This window comes from Leptodactylus fuscus, chromosome 4, assembly GCF_031893055.1.
Source record: "Leptodactylus fuscus isolate aLepFus1 chromosome 4, aLepFus1.hap2, whole genome shotgun sequence".
Classification (NCBI taxonomy): domain Eukaryota; kingdom Metazoa; phylum Chordata; class Amphibia; order Anura; family Leptodactylidae; genus Leptodactylus; species Leptodactylus fuscus.
In genome coordinates, this window is record NC_134268.1 from 152,670,414 (window position 1) to 152,693,053 (window position 22,640).

Below are 22,640 nucleotides of genomic sequence, written 5' to 3' on the forward strand. Positions count from 1 at the left end.
CAGCAGAGTTTGGAAAATCACGGTGGGATTCAGCCTCTAACCAGAAGAGATTGTGGGGAAATCAGGGTGGATTAAGCTTCTAACCAGCAGAGTTGCGGGAAATCAGAGTGGATTGTGCCTCTATCCAGCAGAGTTTGGGGAAATCAGAGTGGATTCAGCCTCTAACCAGCAGAGTTTAGGAAAATCAGGGTGGATTCAGCCTCTAACCAAGCAGAGTTTGGGAAAATCATGGTGGATTCAGCCTCTAACCATCAGAGTTTGGGAAAATCACGGAGGATTGAGCCTCTAACCAGCAGAGTTTGGGAAAATCACGGTGGATTCAGCCTCTAACCAGCAGAGATTGGGGAATCAGGGTGGATTAAGCTTCTAACCAGCAGAGTTGCGGGAAATCAGAGTGGATTGAGGCCTCTATCCAGCAGAGTTGGGGAAATCAGAGTGGATTCAGCCTCTAACCAGCAGAGTTTAGGAAAATCAGGGTGGATTCATCCTCTAACCAGCAGAGTTTGGTAAATCAGAGTGGATTGATCCTCTAACCAGCAGAGTTTGGGAAAATCACGGTGGATTCAGCCTCTAACCAGCAGAATTTGAGGAAATCAGGGAGGATTCAGCCTCTAACCAGCAAAGTTTGGGGAAATCAGAGTGGATTGAGCCTCTAACCAGCAGAGTTTGGGGAAATCAGGGTGGATTCAGCCTCTAACCAGCAGAGTTTGGGAAAATCAGAGTAAATTCAGCCTCTAACCAGCAGATTTTGGGGAAATCAGAGTGGATTCAGCCTCTAACCAGCAGAGTTTGGGAAAATCAGGGTGGATTGAGCCTCTAACCAGCAGAGTTTGGGGGAATCAGGGTGGATTCAGCCTCTAACCAGCAGAGTTTCGGGAAATCACGGTAGATTCAGCCTCTAACCAGCAGAGTTTGGGGAAATCAGGGTGGATTGAGCCTCTAACCAGCAGAGTTTGGGGAAATCAGGTGAATTGAGCCTCTAACCAGCAGAGTTTGGGGAAATCAGGGTGGATTCAGCCTCTAAACAGCAGAGTTTGGGGAAATCAGAGTGGATTGAGCCTCTAACCAGCAGATTTTGGGGAAATCAGGTGGATTCAGCCTCTAACCAGCAGAGTTTGGGAAAATCAGAGTGTATTGAGCCTCTAACCAGCAGAGTTTGGGGGAATCAGGGTGAATTGAGCCTCTAACCAGCAGAGTTTGGGGAAATCAGGTGGATTCAGCTTCTAACCAGCAGAGTTTGGGAAAATCACGGTGGATTCAGCCTTCAACCAGCAGAGTTTGGGAAAATCACGGTGGATTCAGCCTCTAACCAGCAGAGATTGGGGGAATCAGGGTGGATTAAGCTTCTAACCAGCAGAGTTGCGGGAAATCAGAGTGGATTGTGCCTCTATCCAGCAGAGTTTGGGGAAATCAGAGTGGATTCAGCCTCTAACCAGCAGAGTTTAGGAAAATCAGGGTGGATTCAGCCTCTAACCAGCAGAGTTTGGGGAAAACAGGTGGATTCAGCTTTTAAACAGCAGAGTTTGGGAAAATCACGGTGGATTCAGCCACTAACCAGCAGAATTTGAGGAAATCAGGGAGGATTCAGCCTCTAACCAGCAGAGTTTGGGGAAATCACGGTAGATTCAGCCTCTAACCAGCAGAGTTTGGGGAAATCACGGTAGATTCAGCCTCTAACCAGCAGAGTTTGGGGAAATCAGGTGAATTGAGCCTCTAACCAGCACAGTTTGGGGAAATCAGGGTGGATTCAGCCTCTAAACAGCAGAGTTTGGGGAAATCAGAGTGGATTGAGCCTCTAACCAGCAGATTTTGGGGAAATCAGGTGGATTCAGCCTCTAACCAGCAGAGTTTGGGAAAATCACAGTGGATTCATCCTCTAACCAGCAGATTTGGGGAAATCAGGGTGGATTAAGCCTCTAACCAGCAAAGTTTCGGGAAATCACGGTAGATTCAGCCTCTAACCAGCAGAGTTTGGGGAAATCAGGGTGGATTCAGCCTCTTACCAGCAGATTTTGGGGAAATCAGGTTGATTCAGCCTCTAACCAGCAGAGTTTGGGGGAATAAGGGTGGATTGAGCCTCTAACCAGCAGAGTTTGGGGAAATCAGGGTGGATTCAGCCTCTTACCAGCAGATTTTGGGGAAATCAGGTGGATTCAGCCTCTAACCAGCAGAGTTTGGGAAAATCAGAGTGGATTCAGCCTCTAACCAGCAGAGTTTGGGAAAATCAGGGTGGATTGAGCCTCTAACCAGCAGAGTTTGGGGGAATAAGGGTGGATTGAGCCTCTAACCAGCAGAGTTTGGGGAAATCAGGGTGGATTGAGCCTCTAACCAGCAGAGTTTCGGGAAATCAGGGTGGATTGAGCCTCTATCCAGCATAGTTTGGGAAAATCATGGTGGATTCAGCCTCTAACCAGCACAGTTTGGGGGAATCAGGGTGGATTGAGCCTTTAACCAGCAGAGTTTTGAAAAATCAGGGTGGATTGAGCCTCTAACCAGCAGAATTTGGGGAAATAAGGGAGGATTCAGACTCTAACCAGCAGAGTTTGGGAAAATCAGAGTGTATTGAGCCTCTAACCAGCAGAGTTTGGGGAAATCAGGGTGGATTCAGCCTCTAACCAGCAGAGTTTGGGGAAATCAGGGTGGATTCAGCTTCTAAACAGCAGAGTTTGGGGAAATCAGAGTGGATTGAGCCTCTAACCAGCAGATTTTGGGGGAATCAGGTGGATTCAGCCTCTAACCAGCAGAGTTTGGGAAAATCAGGTGGATTCAGCTTCTAACCAGCAGAGTTTGGGAAAATCACGGTGGATTCAGCCTTTAACCAGCAGAGTTTGGGAAAATCAAGGTGGATTGAGCCTCTAACCAGCAGAGTTTGGGGGAATCAGGGTGGATTCAGCTTCTAACCAGCAGAGTTTGGGAAAATCACGGTGGATTCAGCCTCTAACCAGCAGAGTTTGGGGAATCAGGGTGGATTAAGCCTCTAACCAGCAGAGTTGCGGGAAATCAGAGTGGATTGAGCCTCTAACCAGCAGAATTTAGGAAAATCACGGTGGATTCATCCTCTAACCATCAGAATTTGGGGAAATCAGGGTGGATTTAGCCTCTAACCGGCAGAGTTTGGGGAAATCAGGTAGATTCAGCCTCTAACCAGCAGAGTTTGGGGAAATCAGGTGGATTCAGCTTCTAACCAGCAGAGTTTGGAAAAATCACGGTGGATTCAGCCTCTAACCAGCAGAATTTGAGGAAATCAGGGAGGATTCAGCCTCTAACCAGCAGAGTTTGGGGAAATCAGGTGAGTTGAGCCTCTAACCAGCACAGTTTGGGGAAATCAGGGTGGATTCAGCCTCTAAACAGCAGAGTTTGGGGAAATCAGAGTGGATTGAGCCTCTAACCAGCAGATTTTGGGGAAATCATGTGGATTCAGCCACTAACCAGCAGAGTTTGGGAAAATCACGGTGGATTGAGGCTCTAACCAGCAGAGTTTGGGGGAATCAGGGTGAATTGAGCCTAGAAGAATGAGAATTGTGCAACGCAGATGGTGGAGGAGTATGAGTTGGAATTGTAGAGGTTGAGCGCAGACATGACAATTCATGTTGGGGTGCTTGACACTGGTGGGCACGAAAATGATGGGTCTATCCAGTGGCAGTTTATTTTGATGAACGTCAGCCGGTCGGCACTCTCAGCTGACAGCCGGCTGCGCTTATCCGTGATGATGCCACCGGCTGCGCTGAAGATCCTTTCAGATAGCACGTTGGCGGCAGGACAGGACAGCACCTCCAAGGCGTTTAGGGCAAGTTCAAGCCACAGGTCCAACTTCGACACCCAATACGTGTAGGGCGCAGAAGGATCGGAGAGGACAGGGCTGTGGTCGGACAGGTATTCCCGCAACATGCACCTATACTTTTCCCGCCTGGTGACACTAGGCCCCTTAGTGGCGGGAGTTTGGCGAGGGGGTGCCATTAACGTGTCCCAGAGCTTAGACAGTGTGCCCCTTGTGGGTGTGGACCGGGCGGCACTTGTTCGCCTCATGGAGGAACTGTCCTCTCTGCCGCCAACGACACTTGATGGAAACATCTCCATCATGTTCTGCACCAATTGCTTGTGGCAATCATTAATGCGATTGGCCCTCCCCTCTACCGGAATAAAAGACGCAATGTTATTTTTATACCGGGGGTCAAGGATTGCAAATATCCAGTATTGGTTGCTCTCCGTTATTTTGACTACGCGCTTGTCACTTGAAAAGCACCCCAACATGAAGTCAGCCAAAACGCCGTGAAACGGACAGGTGTGTGGACCTACTCTCGTGCTGTGACGGTTCTGCTGCTATCCCTGACTCCTTAGTGTGATCTGCGTTATCCCTGATGGCAATGGGGGATTCTCGCATCACACACAAGAGCGGGATTGTTACGCTCACTAGTGCGTCGTCACAGCTGACCCTCTTGGTGGACTCCTCAAACACCCGTAGGATTTCACATAGGTCTCCCATCCATGGCCACTCATGGTTGAGAAACTGAGGGAGCTGACTTTGTGGCACCCTAGGGTTTTGGAGATGGTACTCCATCAAAGGTCTCTGCTTCTCAACCACTCTGCTCAACATATGATATGTTGAGTTCCAGCGTGTGGGGACTTCGCACAACAGCCGTTGTTCGGGCAGATGTAGGCGTTGCTGGAGTGTTTTGAGGCTAGCAGCGTCTACTGTAGACTTGCGAAAGTGGGCGCACAAGCGGGCACCACTAGGTTAAAGATGTGGGCCAGGCATGGAACATGTTGGAGGCTGGCAAGCTCCAGAGCTGCTACCAGGTTCCTGCCGTTATCAAACACGACCATGCCTGGGCCCAGGTACAGCGGCTCAAACCATATTGCCGTCTCATCGAGGAGGGCATCCCTCACCTCGGAGGCAGTGTGCTGTCTGTCCCCCAAGCTGATGAGCTTCAGCACAGCCTGCTGACGTCTATCCACGCCACTGCTGCAACATTTCCAGCACGTAGCTGGAGTCAATTTAACGGCGGCGGAGGAGGAGGGTGTTGTTTCAGAGTCCCTGCCAGGAATGATTGGCGGGGAGGCGAGGTACACCGGCCCAGTTTGTGACCCAGTCCCAGCCTCAACTACATTCACGCAGTGTGCAGTCAGTGAAATGTAGCATCCCTGTCCGCATGCACTTGTCCACGTGTCGGTGGTCAAGTGGACCTTTGCGCAAAGCACGGAACTTAGGGCCCGCCTGATGTTGCGTGACGCGTTCTGATGCAAGGTGGGGACGGCACAACGGGAGAAGTAGTGACAGCTAGGGACGCACTTGCCATCAGGTCACGGAAGGCCAGAGTTTCCACAAGCCGGAACGGCAACATCTCCTGGGCCAGGAGTTTGGAGATGTGCGCGTTTAAAGCTTGTGCATGTGGGTGGGTAGCGCTGTACTTTTATCTGCAATCAAATGTCTGAGAGATGGTGGGTTGCTGGGAGGAGGCGCATGATGGTGCAGGAGAAGGAGCTGAGACAGGAACAGGGGAGGATGAGGGAGAAGTCCCCAAAGTGGTGGAGCCAGATGTTGTGGTGTCCTGGCTGGTGCTCTGGACTGCAGCGCCAGCACTGGCAACAGTGGGAGAGGCAGTGGCGGCAACGCCGGACGACGATTGTCCTGCGTTTGCTCTCTCCCATTGAGTTCAGTGCTTGCATTCCAAATGACGGCGCATGGAAGTGGTCGAAAGGTTGCTCTTTTCAGAGCCCCTACTCAGCTTCGAGTGGCAAATTGTGCAAATCGCATTATATTTGTCCTCCGCGCATTCCTTGAAAAATCTCCACACCATCGAGGAACGTGCCCTCGATGGGGGAGTTTTTTCTGGGCTGGCTGTGATAGGGAACATCTTGGGCCATTCTGGGTGTGGCCTGGCTTCGGCGAAGCAGCTAACCTCTGCCGCTGGACATGCCTCTGCCTCTAGCTACCCTCTTTGGTGCTGCACCTCCCTCCACATCGACACTGCTTTCCCCTTGCTTGACATCCCCCCTGTCCAGGTCGGGTCAGTGTCCTCGTCGTCCATCACCTCCTCTTCCAATTTTTCTCTCGCCGCCTCCTCCTCCTGCACACCGCACATGGCAACAGGCTGCTCTGATGGCAACTGTGTCTTGTCATTGTCACTGAGGGTGGGTTGCTGGTCAACCGCCACAAAATCAAAAGGAGATGGAGGAAGCTCCAGTGTTTGGGCATCTGGTGCACAAATCAAGAAAAAAGATTTTAGAGCTCACCCAATTTATCTATGTCTAGGCAGCGGTCTTGTTCATTCTTCAGGATGCACGGCACATCACGGACAAAGGATGTCTTGAATGCAGAAATGGAAAAAAAAAAAAAAAAAAAAAGCCGGCAACTCATCCGAAGGGAAAGTACAATAAAATTTAACTTTTAATAACAAATCATAAAATTAACAAAAGAGGGAACAAAAAATAAACAAAAACAGAAAAAATCCCCCTAAGAAAACGCCTACACGTTTCAGAACATGACGTTCTTTTTTCAAGGCATGTGTAACAATCATTGACTTCACCCTTTATATAGTGTGGCTTCCCCAAGCCTAAGGTACCAGTTCCGGTTAATCAATACTAAATGAATACAGGTGAGGTTTCCCACTTTCGAATAACACCCTTTGTCCTACAGCACATTTGTTAATAAACTTTTCTTCATATATTCACATACAAGAATATGATCCAATTTGTATTGAAAAGCTACATAAAACATGTATTTGATGACATAGAAATATAATGTTAAATGTTATCACACATATATTCAACAAGATGACGCATGGTCAACGGTACAACAACAACCTCCAAGCTGCTCCATTCAAAATGGGACAGCATAGATGATATTAAAGAGTGATATATAACTCACTATATGTTACCATGTCAGATCGTTATAGATGAAGATTTATACATTTCTAGTTGAAAAAATAATAAGCGCTCTAATTTGCATGACTCGTTCTACCCAATCAGGGAATGACAAAACAAGTCATTCATGAAGTCCAGTAGTGGACCCCCATGTGACCTACATTCGACAAACCAGCACCTAACACTCAAACAGGAAAGGAATGGTGTCCCGGACATCCAAAAAATGGGTGCGATATGACCTCTATGTTGGCCACTTCATACTCTGTAATATGTCTTCCAATTTTATCTAGATGTTCCACATATTATTAGATAAAAAATAAAATATAATAAATAACAATTTGGAACACAGATAGGGCTTCATTAGTATATTATGACAGGTCACATGACTGGTTCTACCCAATCAAAAAGTCATGACTTAAGTTGTTCATAGAGTTCAACAGTAGAACTTCATTCAATTTGCTGTGGATTGCTGCTATTTTTCAGGACCCCCCCAAAATTCAAGGCTTTTTTCAGCTCTATATGAACTAGTCACTGCTGTGGATTCCGGCTATTCTGTGTGCGGACAGCCAAAAATGAAAGCTGTTTCTCCGCTATATATGAAGTTGTAACTGTTCTGTATCCCTGTTTTCCACCATCCGGGGAAAGCTGGACTGATGTCCCTACAGTGTATAGCTCTGAGAAGAGCTGTTGCTTTTCTTCTTTAGTTCTTACCTGCCTATCTGAAGCTAATCGCTATCTAGCCCTCAGCAGATGTCTATCTCTCCCTGTCTCTCACCGGCAAATGACGAATATTGGGCTGGACTATTCTTATAAATGGGAGGTCACCTGATTTCGGCAGCCAATGGGTTTTTTCAATTTTTTTTTCACTGCCTCCGTTGTCGTAGTTCCTGTCCCACCTCCCCTGCACAGTTATTGGTGCTAAAAACGCACCAGGGAAAGTGATACGAATTTTAATGCGTATGCAGCCTGGTATTCGATTGTGAACGAATACATCGAACGCCATGATATTCGATCGAATACCTATTCGATCGAACGGTGTTCGCTCATCTCTAGAGATGAGCGAACACTAAAATGTTCGGGGTTCGAAATCCGATTCGAACAGCCGCACACTGTTCGAACGGGTTTCGAACCCCATTATAATCTATGGGGGGAAATGCTCGTTTCAGGGGTACGCAACATTCGATCAAATTCTACTTACCAAGTCCATGAGTGAGGGTCGTGTAACACTCAGGAGGGCCAGGGCTGGCATCACGGGTAATATATCAGATGTGGCCGGCTTTTAGGGGGTCCCTGGGTCCCAAATGTGCACAAAATCTCCTTTTTGATGTCCCCGACTACCCACCCCCACTCTGATATCTGATAATGACAACAGACAACCAGGTCTCGGGGCTAGCCGTTGCTCTTTTACTAGCAGGACAAAGTAATACAAATGTACATATGGAGTAATCCTTCACATACAATACAGCGATCTTTGTAGGTAGTGCCCAATTGAGCAGGTGATGGAGCTTGGAGCAGGAATGCTTTGGATAGTTTAACTAGTAGTTGCTTGGGTAGTTAAACTTGTATATACTTGTAAAGATGGCCTGTATCCAGGGGGTTAGTCCTCAACAAACTGGGTACACGTATGTAGAAGAGGAACTAGAATGTGCCAGCAGCGGGAGACCCTCAATTTCTGCCAGACTAGCTATGGGCTTCTTAAATATAGATTTGTCCCAAAGACTTACTTGAATAGAGAGATACGTGTGAGGTCCCAGATGTATGGATAGGCAGGTCCGTAAGCTTTAATGCTTGTAAGCTTGGAGCTTCAGAGGAAAACACTCTCTGAGGAGAATCTTGAGTACAGAGGAAGAGACATCTCTGCTTGCAGTGCTCTGAGGGTTGGCTGCCATTTTCAGCTTTCCATGTGTCTGTGTCTACATGTCTTGTCTACCGCTAGCTCCACACAAAGAACTCAGACAAAAGGTCCCCAACCCCCCTAGAGGGGGCTGTAACTCCTCCTCCTCCAGGCCAGTCAAGGGAGCTTGATTGGTCCTGAAGGTCACCTGATTATACTGGACACCCCTTTACACTGGCAACTCAAATTACAATGGCAAAGTATAGGCAGGAGTAGTTCACAAAAACATCCACAAGATGGCGCATTAATAGACTCCCTGTGTGCTGGCTCTGGTAATATATAGAAGGAATGAAGGGGGAGGAAACGCTTTACCTTATATGCAAATGTCCATACTACAAGCGTGCAGGCGCAGGCGATGGCGGCAGGGAAGGCCATGTGGTATCCAGTCCCCCATCCAGGAGGGGAGGGGAGCACTGATGATGGCTGCCCTGTGTCCACGATGACCGGAGGCCTCCGGGGAGGAACGCAGGCTGGCCGGGTCCTTAGCAGGGGAGCCGGGAGATGAGCCGCGTGGAGGAGAAGCGGTGGCGGGCGCCATCTTGGATCCTGTGTGGATGCAGGCTGCTTCGAAACGCGGTCCCCGGAGAAACCGCTCGATGGAGAGGTCGTAGGATGCCCCAGGAGGGGTTGAAGAGGATCGCTGTGTCCCCCTGCGAGATTTGCCCATGTCGGAAGGGCTGTAGAGAAGCCGGTCGGTCGGAACAGCAGGCTATATCGGAGGCCGGGGAAGGAGCTCAGGCGACGTGCGTCTCTACTTCTCCATAGCCAGGCCACGCCCCCCGGAGAGGCACTTTTAGACCTAATTTTAATAAATGAACCTGACACACTGTCAAAAGTGGAGGTTGGTGGACATCTGGGTAATAGTAAGCATAACATAATAAGTTTTCTTGTACACATTAAGAAGATGTTCATTAGAGGGGGTACAAAAACACTAAACTTCAGGAAGGCCAATTTTAACCAGCTGAGAGAGGAGCTTAGCAGCATAAACTGGGACAATGTCCTCAACGTGACGGGAACACAAACTAAATGGGACATCTTCAAAAATATACTAAACTAGCAGGAGGACCCGGGTTCGCACGGGTATATTTCATTTTTTGTTTGTGTAGTGGCCCCATAAGAATTGTCCAGTTTTGCACTGGTGTATTTTGTATATCGTTTGTGTGTGTCCATAAGCATCATGTGATCATGTGTATCTCATTTCGAATATCAGTGAAAAACCTGTGATCAGTTGTTATGGAGACCTTGAGTAAATATGTGTGTATATGACCTTGTGTAACAGTGTCATCCACAGCGCCCTGCCCCTTTAAGGCTGACATAACGTAGTGAAGGAAAATGGCTGGGTTGCTATGGAAACCTGGAGTAAAACTGTGGTACTCTGTGCAGAGCCGTGTATCTAATCCTCCGTACTGTATGCTGACGCATGTATCTATTCCACTGGCATGTGGTATTGTGTGCAGATGCACGTATGTAATCCTCCGCTGTGTGGTATTGTGTAAAGAGGCGCATATCTTATCCTACAGCGTGTGGAACTGTGTGTAAACGCGTGTATCTCAGTTTGGATATCTGTGTAGGATTGTGCATGTGGAGTGACTATGTGTATTGCAGTTGGAATATGAGTGAAAAACTTGCAGGTTTGTATTGGCTAAGGCAGGGAGGGGAGGGAGGGAGCATTGTGTTGGGAATGCTGTATCTCAGCAATGGTACTTCCGAGCGAGTTGGAGTCTCGTCTTAAACCTTCCCGGATACCTGAAGTATCTCTGTACCGAATTTGGTGAAGATCGGTCCATTCGTTTGGTCGCGCATAAAGAACAGACAGACAAGAATTCATTTTTATAAGATAGAGAGAAGAGATGAGTATAACGCACTATATAAACTGGCCCTATCTGACCCTGAGGTAATTGTACGGTACCGGATTTATACAGTCTCTTAGCTCTCTGTGGTGCTCCCTCGGTGCAGGCCTGGGTCCAGGAACTCAGCAAACTCTGTCTTGGGTGAAGGTCTGACCACAGTGATGGCAGTCTAATGATGGCACCTCCAGAAAACAGTCTATGAATATTTGGTTGAGCTTCAGCCATCCATAGCAAGTCTCTCAACCGGCCTTTAGTCTCTACTAAGACTCTCAACAACACTGCTGCTTTTTCCTGTAAGCCTCTGCAGTGCTTCGGGCCTTGCACTATGCTCTTAGAGGCTATGGCTGACTAACAGGTCCTCACAGCACAGAATCTGGGCCCAAACTGGCTGCTCTCAGCTTCCTGCTCCACGTCACTTCCTTTGGACTGCACCATTAAGCAGGCAGAACCAGGGAGATTATTGTCTCTTACATTAGTACAGTCCTAGGCAATAAAAGGTAATGTCACAGAAAAGTTTGAAAGGGGCAACTAACTCCTACAATTCTCAGGTGCCTTTGACTATTTTATTCGTGGGCATTCTCCTTTCACCTGTTCTATAAAAAAGCAGCAAAATAAACCCGTTACAGTCAGCCTAGTTTTTATTCACACACTTCATTTCTATGGGTCCATAAACAAGGCTGTAGATTTTGTGTCCATGCCCTATACCAGGAACAGAAATTATGAAGCATATCCTACTGTAGGAGATCCAACAAGTCTTTATACAGATCCAGAGCTGCGGATAACACACGAAAATGTGTTTATTTTTGTTAAGGATTAGTATTCACGGACAGTAAAAACTACTACACTCGTGTGCAGTAGGCCTTAGCCAAAGCTTACACTTAGGCCACACGTACCATAATGCAGCGCAGTCGATTCATCTTTTTTCATTATTGTTTTGCAGAATTTACCTCGGTGGCCTTTCTTCGCTTATTATACTTATATTGGAAACATCAGCATTTCCCCAGGTATAATGGACATGTTCAGACTTTCCAAAATTTGTCACACACTCAGTCACTATAAAAGATACTGTAAAACTAAAGCGTTTCTATAACAAGGAGCTTCCGCCCTCTAGAAAAAAAAAAAAAATTCAGCGTACTGTCTGCTTTCTCGATCTGTGCTGGTCCCGTAGCTCTTCACCGCCAGAAGGCGGAATTCTAGCGGTATACAAAACCGCATGAGCCCCAGGCGGTGAAAGGTCCTCTGTAAAGGGAAATGTATCACAAAGCTCTCGAGGGGGGAGTGAAAGCCGAACACCTGCTCCAGACCGCAAATGGTGCCTTTTAGGTCCGGTTCACATCTGTGGCAGACGGAGCCCATTGAAAATGGCAGAGGAAAGAAAGAAAAAAAAAAAAAAATCGCAGCGCGGACAATTATATCTACGGAAACGCTGGCGAATTCCCTGTAGATATAATTTCTGTTACAGAAAGTAGTTAGCGGAGGAAAACTCCATGAACTTTCTGTTCAAAGAGCTGCAGGAAGAACAGCGATGCGTTCACGCCACAGTTGTTCCCGCAGCGCTTTAGCGCTGTGCTTCCGGCCCGTGCTTAAAAGTCGTAGCAAATGCGAGATGGATTGGGAACCGCAGACGCTTAAAATTGAAAGGCATGTCGCTTGGTAGCAACACCTGACACTGAAGAGATGAATGACCTGGCTTTGAATAGTAAATACAGAGCAGCCCTCCCACAGTATTAGGGTCCGTTCACACGGAGGAAAATGACGCTGTATTTGGCACTGAATTTTCAGAGCTGGGGGAAAAAAAAAAAAAAAAAAAAAAAGCACCTCCCATTGATTTCAATGGGCTCTGCTAGCTTTTTATTTATTTTTTCTCACTCACGTAATTTTCCGCTAGCTGAAAATACAGCGCCATTTTCCTCTGTGTGAATGGACCCATACTATGACCTGAACTGACATCTCGGTAATGAAAACCGCCTCACCGGCAGACTGGTGAAGTTGCCGATAGCAGCCAGAGCTCAGCTTTCACTTTACCTCAGCAGCTCCAGTGATGAAAGCTCCTGCATAGTAAGCAATAATGACACTATGAGGCAGTTTTCACCTGACCAATATTGCTGCTCAGTAAGGCTGCTTGCACACTAAAGGATTTTTCATGGCTCCCTGGGCTATGGATACTACATCTCCATAAACTTCTATAGAGCTGCAAAAGTCACAGCTTTGTGCACAAAGTCGTCTATGGAACCACCGAATCCATGGCACGGAGGCCCGTAAAAAAATACTGTAGCGTGCAAACAGCCACTAAGGATACCAGACATGTTTTGTCAGTGCATTCATGTATGTGTGCACGTGTGTGATCCACGAGTATGTATCCGTGCGCGCATGCACATGTCATCCATATATGTGTAATCCATGAGTTTGTGCGTGTGCAATGCAAGTGTCCATGTGTGCAGTAGTTGTGTGTGCACTCTGTTCGTCCACGTATATAGTGTGCATCCATCCGAGTGTGTTCCCCGTGCGTGTGTATGGTGTGCATGTGGTATTTATGGGGGTAGTGTTTGTGTTGTATGTATCTAGAGAGGTCTGGTTTTTGTGTTGTGCTTGTGGGTTGGTGTATGTGTGATGTTTATATGGTTTGGGTGAAATACGTGTTGTGGCCCCTTTAGTGGTGACCCTTTTGTGCAGTCGCTATAATCCGTCCCTGTCAGTCACAACCGTTTTCCCTTCAGCGCTTTCACATTTCCCAATTCTATGAATAGGGCCTAACTTCAGGGACCCAAATCTCATGACGAGGGGGGGGCGCTAGCAAGATGTAACGTGCGCAGTACTCTGCTCCTGTGGGTGGAGAGGGGTGTGTGCTAAATTTCACTCAAATCAGGCAAGAACTGTGGATTTGTATAGAGCAGACTACTACAGATTTGGAGATATATAAAATATATAGATATGAAAATGCAGGAAATTTCAGCTATTTGCAGTTTTGCTGATAGCCAGCTCTGTTATCTCTATGTAAACACACAGATAGTACTCAGTGGCTTCAGTACAAGCAGCTGCATATTATCTGATCTGCAGAAGCTGCTGCCACAGATGAGAAAACCCCCTTTAATCCAAATTGGCAGATGTAGAAGAGCTTGGTAGGTGGTGCATATATGAAAATGTAGCAGAGCCTTACTTGCGGTAACAACTGATGGCAGGTTTTTCAATGATATCCATACTGATACATGATGCTTGTGGACCAATAGAAACTCACAGGGTCTTTAGTGTTCACATACACACAGCTTTCCATAGCAGCTACTCTATTCGTATGGGGCCACTACACAAACAAAAGATTAAATATACCTGTGCAAAGCCAGGTCTTCCTGCTAGAAAATATATATACACTATATATACACACTACATATTGTTACTTTACACACAGCTCTGTTTCCAGTTTATTCTCTCCCACAGCTCTACTACAGCAGCCTCCCCCTGTCCCCCTTTAGCGCAGTCCTGTACAGCTTCTACCTTGCATAAGGCTACTGTGACCGGTCACACTTGTGTGGAGCCTTTACATAACTGACAAGGTTTTTTTGCAGGACCTACAAAAAAAAAAAAAAATCCTGGCACAGAGGCCAAGTTCAGTTTTTTGGTCAGGATTTTGAGGCCATAGCCAGATACAGTCTCAAAATCCTGACCAAAAAGATGGCTCTCATTGAAGTCAATGAGATCCACTCCGGTCTTTTTTCCAGGAGCAGTTTCTTCTGGAAGAGAGGAGAGCTGCTCATTCAGGCTGTTTTGCCTCAGTGCGCAGCTGGATGCCGGGGTAGTGCACCAGCTTTCAGTCGCAGTTACCTGGCTTTAGGTCCTGAACCTGAGGCAGCCTCCGCCTCAGGTTTCGGACCAAAAAACGCCATCTGAACTTACCCTTAGTATTGCTGGCAGTTTGTGGACCTGCAGCAAAGAAGAAATTCCACCTTTGTTTGTAAACCACACAGTAGAATAAAGATATCATGTGAAGACAACCATTACAATGGGAAATTTCACTTTATTATTCTGGAGACATTTCAGAAACAAATATACAATACAATAAGAATTGTGACTTTTTGGAGTCTAGACCATAATTGCAAGAACTTTCTAAGATCTGTCAGAATTGCTAGCTGGTTAAGAAAAACATTTTTTTGTACTGCATTAGCCAGTGGATATGAAATCAATAAAAAACAAAAACGAGTCTTTAATAAAGGATCCACTACCAATGACAGATTAAGAGTTTTCGAAATATACCTGAGGAAGAAGCAGAGAGCATCAAAAGCTTGTAATCTGTCATTAGTAAGGGGGCGTTCACACAATCGTCGGTGTCCGCTGCTAATGTCCGCACAAGATTTTGAATGGACATTAGCAGCGGACACAGATTGTAGTGTGAACGCCCCCTTAGACATTAAAATAAATGTATCCACTTCTGAAGATTCAAGTTTTTTTTTATATATATATAGCTAGTTATGTTCATAGGAAACTTTACAGCAAAAAGACAAATTGAAACATTTCATAGAACTAATAGTTGATACTCGAGATGAAGGTCCAGCCAGGTGTCCATGTCACATGTTCTCCACTCCTGAAGCAAGCACAAGTCTAGAAGAGAAAGTAAGTTCATGTCATTTTACAGAAAAATTGGAAACCGGATATGACAAAATAAATTTGGAATGCTATAAGATACGACAACCGACCGACAAAAACGCTCCACTACATACTTTTGGAATGAACATTTTACCGCCATTGCAAACAAAGAAAAACTCTTAGCACACCGTCATCCGTCCACACAACACTGACAACCTGCTGCAAAACCAAGACTGCAGGATGCAGCAAACAAAGCCTGAGCAGCCACCTTTAGACCAGAGGGTTTTCTGGCGACTGGTGTCAGATGCTGGTCAATGCAGCTACACTCCCGTCACGATGCTGTATAAGCTAAGCAGCGCAGCTACTAAAGTGAAGTCCTCAATTGGAAATCTGATATGGATAAGGCCTAAAATACCAACTCTTGAAGCTCCCTGTAAAAGAAAGCAGGGATTCCTGTAACTTGCAGGCCCAAATAGCACATGATCTCCAGCCCCTGCTAAGCCCCATACCACTCGCGGTGATGTTACCAAAATATAGACAAGCATAGGAATACGCTCCGGCCGAAAGCGTGGCCACCATGCGCTATAGTACAAGCAACACCACCACTTGTAGCACAGTGCCCAACAAGCACCAAAAACCCATGTGCTGCCTGTGCCTACATATCACAGAAGTCACCGCCACCTTCCACAGGGAGCTCCCTGAGTTGAGACTCCAGGCCTCATCCAGCCAGACGCCCGCTTAAGGGCTTCACTGAAGCAGCTACTCCACTCAGACCACACAGCACCGCAGAAAGAACACAGCTACACTGGCCAGCGTTTGATACCAGTTGCCAGAAAGCCCATCTGGACTTTAGGCGCCTACCCATGACTCGGTTCACCACAACCCTTAGCGTTAACCCCACAGCAAACTGCCTGTACTGTATGAAAAGAGTTTTGAGTACCAAGAGAGGTTTTGCCTTCATCCCATTAAATAGACCCCATGCTAAAAGTTGATACTACAAGTAGACGTACTAAATATAGCAGTCTACCCACATCCTCCACCACCCTCTCCATCACCACATGAAGGCTCAGATTCATAAGGAGGGGTTTATGAACCCTTACCTCAGACGCAACAATGGTAAAGGCAGTTTTGGGAACTACAGACTATAAGGATAATGTGCCACTGAGCTTTGAAGAGACTCACAAATGCAAACCACATATGGACAACCATCAATAACCTGCCCCATCTTACAAGAACACTGACACACTGCAACATCGCACAACCTAAACATAGCATGCACCGACAGGACCCCTCAGAGATCTGGCACAGAACAGGAATGCCAACTCCTGAGAACGAAAGCAGCCATTTCCGTAATGAGCAGGAGCAAACAGCACATGATCTCCGGCACATGTGCTGCCCGTTCCTACAGGTCACAGAAGTCACCACCATCGTCTTCAGGGAGCTCCTGAGTTGGACTCCAACTGTTACCCACAATCTCCACTTGGTGGGGTTTAGTTCAGCACCTACACTGCTCAGATCATACAGCATCACAGTGCGGGAATCACAAATCCCACGCAGCTTGTGACATGTCCCCTCAGTGCTAGCCGGATGCAGGATTTGACAAGTCATGACAGCCATCCACAACTAGTCTACATCTACTTGCCCCTTCATGACTCTACAACGCATTATCTTTCTAACAACTAACCACACAGTAGGATACAAGCTTTATAAACCTAGATTAGAGGTCAGTTCTCAAGGACACAGGCAAACCCTAAAGAGCACATAGTAATCTACCGCTAGTGCCCTCCACCACCCCTGCCATCACCACACGAAGGCTTGAATTCATAATGAGGGACTTATGATCCATAGACCTCCGACATAACAATGAAGAGGATAGCTTTAGGCACCAGTTTTATATTGATCCTTGCTCACAGCAGCTGCAAAATACCCAAAAAAAAGGCCAAATGGAACTTACCTACAATCTTGCAGATGGCAAGGTGATGTTCTTCTAGTAGTAGATCCAGCTTTCACAGCTACAAAAGAGGAAAACACGACACTTAAAAAACGTTTTAGTGTCGATTCAGAAACTGCAGGAGAGTGATGTCGAATTTAAGAAATCCAACAATATTCAGACAAAGGGTAGAACTTATGCATCATAGAGTTATATAGTGAGCAGAACATTCAATACAGTAACACTTACCGTACTTACCCTGATCTTCTCAGCAGAACAAACATAAATCACATTATCACAATAGCATTGTACGGTGAACAGACATACTAAACTATGGTGCTAAAGTAAGAAGGGGATGGAGGGGTGGGAAGTGTGGGGGGGGGCGGAGTCATTCTGATCAAAGTATTAAAGTGATAACCCCTCCATTATCACAATGATACAGTGACAATAATGACCAAGATTTTTTAGTGACCAGTTACCCAAGAGTTGCCAGAGACAGTAATAAGGGTAGTGTGTCTAATATTATATACACAGAGGAAGGTGGAGGAAGACAAGGCCAGCAAATACAACCTATAACCCCGACAGAGTTGATCCAGAGGAAGGTGAAAACTGGCAGTCAGTACAAGACCCAGGATCAACTATTCTAACAAGTGTAAAACCCTCATACAGTAGGGAATATTGAAATATAATATCCACAGTGTGTCATTTTATAACATTCATATACACATTAGATAAGGTTGCATAAAGAGAAACATACATAAAGTACAGCCCTACAGAGTTGATCCAGAGGAAGGCAAAAAACCCCATGAGGCCGATGCCAATAACCCCATGTTATGGGAAAAAATTCCTTCCCGACTCCAGTACGGCAGTCAGTATAAGACCCTGGAAAAAACTCGTCTAGATTTACCATTAGGACTGGGGACAGCCAAAAAAAAGTAGTAATACATGCATTCTCTATAGTAGGTTGAGCTAGGGCTGGGCCAACAGTCTCCATACAGTAGTATGGTGAGCTGCCATTTCCCTACAGCTTATATTAGTCTAGGCATACTAATGCCATTAGGATTAGACTCATTTCTATCATGGTATTAGAGGGAAAAACCTACTACAACTCAGGGGGCCTAGGGCAGAGACTAGCCAAAGCAGAAAGTTACTCTGATGGCATGGTGAAGCAAGAAATGCAGAGCATCAATTGCAAAGTTTTTTTTTCTTTTCTTAATTTAATTACTAGCCTTCACACGGTGTTACATCAATATCCCCTCCAATATCAATGCAACGGGTCATGCTCCGGCACCCTATCTAGCTAGGAGTAGGGATGGGCCTATGGCCTCACCATGCAGTTGTATGGTGAGCTGCCAGGTTGTTTTATTAGTCTAGGCATACTAATGCCACTAGGCGGCGGCGTTCTCATCAGAGCATTAAAGCAATAACTCGCCCAACTATCACAGTAACACAATGACAAAAGCAGCCAAAACCGCCAGACTAGGGCTACACCTATTAATGCCATTAGGAATAAGGGAGGCCAGTTCCATCAAATGCATTAATGCAATAACCGGCCGAAATATCACAGAAATACAATGACAGACGGCTAAACCCGTCAGGATCTGCTCTCAAGTAGAACTGGCAGGCATAGCTCTCTATAAGACCCGCCAAGATATAGATCTGTTAAGAACCACCGGGCGCTGTCTCTATAAGAACTGCCAAGCACAGCTCGCTCTATAAGAACGGTCACCTTCAGAGCTCCCACAGAGTTCCACAGGCAAAGCTAAGAGCAAATAAAATGGGGAAACCCTACCGTGTCAAACCAGCCAGTCTCCACGTCTCTGCAGCACACCAGTCCACGCCGTCCTCCTTCTGCACAACTAGTCTCCGTGTACTACAACAGCTGTATTTAAGGCATCACATGCTTGCCACGCCCCCTCACGTGTTTCTGAGGGGGCGTGGCCAACTAATTGGGAAGGTTTCTACACAGCTGTTGTAGCACGTGCCAAACAAGTGAAAGTGGGTGTGGCTGGAATAAATTCACATAGCAGGCAAACAGCAGACTGTCTAAAGCAATATGTTTCTAAAGTTTTCTAAAGTTTATATGACTGTGCTGACAGTACCAGTATTAAAGATGGTAGACGCGAAAACCTAGTGGGCTAAAGGACTTCCGGTGACGACGAGATCATGTGATCAGACTGGCGTGGGCGGAGCTATTCAGGACAGTGCCGAGTTACACAGGAAAAGGAAGTTGCAGTGAATGGAGACTGGAAGGAGGTAAGAGACAGCATGTGTAAGCAAGAGGGGTGGAAAGGGCTGGGGGAGGGGGGTCAGGCTGTGTGTGAGCATGATAGAGGAGTTTGGCTGGGTAAAGGCTAAATACTAGACTCCGTAAGGACCGTCTGCCGTTACAAGGTCACATGACCGGATAGGCGTGTCTTTACTTGTAAGCAGGACCTTCCACAGTATCCTGTGTAGTGGAGCAACATGGAGAGCTGCGAGGTGCACGATTTAGTGAAGGGGGGGAAGATACAGTAGGTGGACTGCAGGGAGTAGTGTAGAGGGGGAGAGATGTGCAGGGTCGGACTGGCCCGCCGGGAGACCGGGGAATCCCCCGTAGGCCCCAGCCTGGACTATTAAGACCCTCATTATGGGTTCCTACCGGACCTCCACTGCCTTTTGTTTTTAGTAGACAGTGGAGGTTCGGTAAGGCGTCTGCCCAGGGCGGGTGTCAGCACCCGGGCAAGTCACTGTGAAGTATGAAGGGAGAGAGACTCCGTGCTGAAGAGACAGCATGTGTGAGTAATAGGGGAGACATGGGGGGGCAGACTGTGTGAGCAAGAGCGGAGACATGGGGGCCAGGCTGTGTGAGCAAGAGGGGAGACATGGAGGTGTAGGCTGTGTGAGCAAGAGGGGAGACATGGAGGTGCAGGCTGTGTGAGCAAGAAGGGGGGAATGGGGGGTTCAGGCTGTGTGAGCAAGAGGGGAGACATGGAGGTGCAGGCTGTGTGAGCAAGAGGGGAGACATGGAGGTGCAGGCTGTGTGAGCAAGAGGGGAGACATGGAGGTGCAGGCTGTGTGAGCAAGAGGGGAGACATGGAGGTGCAGGCTGTGTGAGCAAGAGGGGAGACATGGAGGTGCAGGCTGTGTGAGCAAGAAGGGGGGAATGGGGGGTTCAGGCTGTGTGAGCAAGAGGGGAGACATGGAGGTGCAGGCTGTGTGAGCAAGAAGGGGGGAATGGGGGGTTCAGGCTGTGTGAGCAAGAGGGGAGACATGGAGGTGCAGGCTGTGTGAGCAAGAGGGGAGACATGGAGGTGCAGGCTGTGTGAGCAAGAAGGGGGGAATGGGGGGTTCAGGCTGTGTGAGCAAGAGGGGAGACATGGAGGTGTAGGCTGTGTGAGCAAGAGGGGAGACATGGAGGTGTAGGCTGTGTGAGCAAGAGGGGAGACATGGAGGTGCAGGCTGTGTGAGCAAGAGGGGAGACATGGAGGTGCAGGCTGTGTGAGCAAGAAGGGGGGAATGGGGGGTTCAGGCTGTGTGAGCAAGAGGGGAGACATGGAGGTGCAGGCTGTGTGAGCAAGAAGGGGGGAATGGGGGGTTCAGGCTGTGTGAGCAAGAGGGGAGACATGGAGGTGCAGGCTGTGTGAGCAAGAGGGGAGACATGGAGGTGCAGGCTGTGTGAGCAAGAGGGGAGACATGGAGGTGCAGGCTGTGTGAGCAAGAGGGGAGACATGGAGGTGCAGGCTGTGTGAGCAAGAAGGGGGGAATGGGGGGTTCAGGCTCTGGGGGGATGGGCACTGTGAGCATGGTTGCGTCTAGATTGGAGTTGCTCCTGGTAGGTCCTCCCTCCAGCAACTCCAATCTAGTCACCTCACTAGTGAACGGTCTAGATTGGAGTTGCTGGAGGGAGGACCTGCTAGAATCAACTCCAATGTAGACTGTTCAGTACTGAGGTGACTAGAATGGAGTTGCTTCGAGGAGCTACCGCCAGAAACTCCAATCTAGTCACTTCGCTACAGGAGCAGCTAGAGTGGAGTGTCTATAGGGAGGATCCGTAACTGGCCAAGAGAGACATTGTATATGTATATAATATCAATAAAAATATAGGAAAAACACATTCCTGGACATGTATACATTTGGCACTGATATAATTACATAAAATATACCTATATAAATATATATTTGCCATATGCTGTGTACAGGGCGGTGACGCCGCAGCCTTACGTGTTTATTATAACTTGCGCCACTTATTGTAAGTGATAATGGAAATATATGGCAATTTAATAACTGATATAGAGCTAAATTCTGACGTATCGCTGTGCGCCTGATTTATCAGTATATAGTTACTGCAGGTAGGCTCATGATGGTCTCGGCATATTCTGTAGTTACAATAGGTAAGTCCTCCTTGCAGCAACTCCATTCTAGCTGTCTCACTACGGAACTGACTAGAATGGAGTTGCTGCAGGTAGGTTCATGGTCTGGGTATATTCTGTAGTTGCTATAGGTAGGTCCTCCTTGCAGCAACTCCATTCTAGCTGTCTCAATACAGAACTGACTAGAATGGAGTTGCTGCAGGTAGGTTCATGGTATCGGTATATTCTCCATAGGTTATTCAGTATAGGACCTATATCTTATAAGCTCCGCTTACAGTAATATTAATAAAACACACATTTTAAAAATTTATATTTTATTGAAATAAAACCATCCGCACAATCCTCATTATCCATATTTAAAAAAACCCCAAAACTAAACAAAAAACCACCTCCACTAGTTACCAACGTAGTCCATCAACCCCCTCCCTTCTACCAACTTACCTGTCCTGGTCTAGTATTACCTGCTTTCATGGAATAAACCAGCCGTTGTCGTCTCATGTGGTGGGGTTACTAGAGTAAAGACAGGATCACATGTGCGCCAGGTTCTATGTTGTTTAAAGAGGACCTTTCACTTCCTGGGGCACATGCGGTGTAATACACCACTAGAAAACCAACAGTGTGCTGAATTCAGCGCACTATCGGCTTTCCCTTTCTGTGCCGGTACCGTAGTTCTTCACTGTCAGAAGGGCGTTTCTAACAGACAGTCAGGAACGCCTTTCTTCACAGTAGCATCTATTGCGCTGTATTGTGAGACTGAGGGGCATTGCTTATTTCCAACGATTACTTCTATGGACGAGTACTATCAGGAGGGGAGGAAGCGTTCCTCACCACTCTCACAGTACGACTTTCGGCTTTCTAGCGGTGTATTACACTGCATGTGCCCCAGGAGGTGAAAGGTCCTCTTTAAATCTGTCATGTGACCTGAATGATGAAAAGCCAGATCGCTAAAACATCGGTTACTCATGGACACCAGTGGACTCCATTGACTTAATGGGGTCAGCCGTTTCTATAGTGAAACGGGCAGAGAGAACAATCCTCCGTGCAGGACTTTTCTCTCTGTCGATTTCTGCGGCCGATGTGAATCTAACCACAAATTTAGTCCAGTGACCTTCTTTTTTAATTAATGGAGAACCAGAATGTGAGGCCGCCTCCTACTGAAAGGATAGTACCTCAGG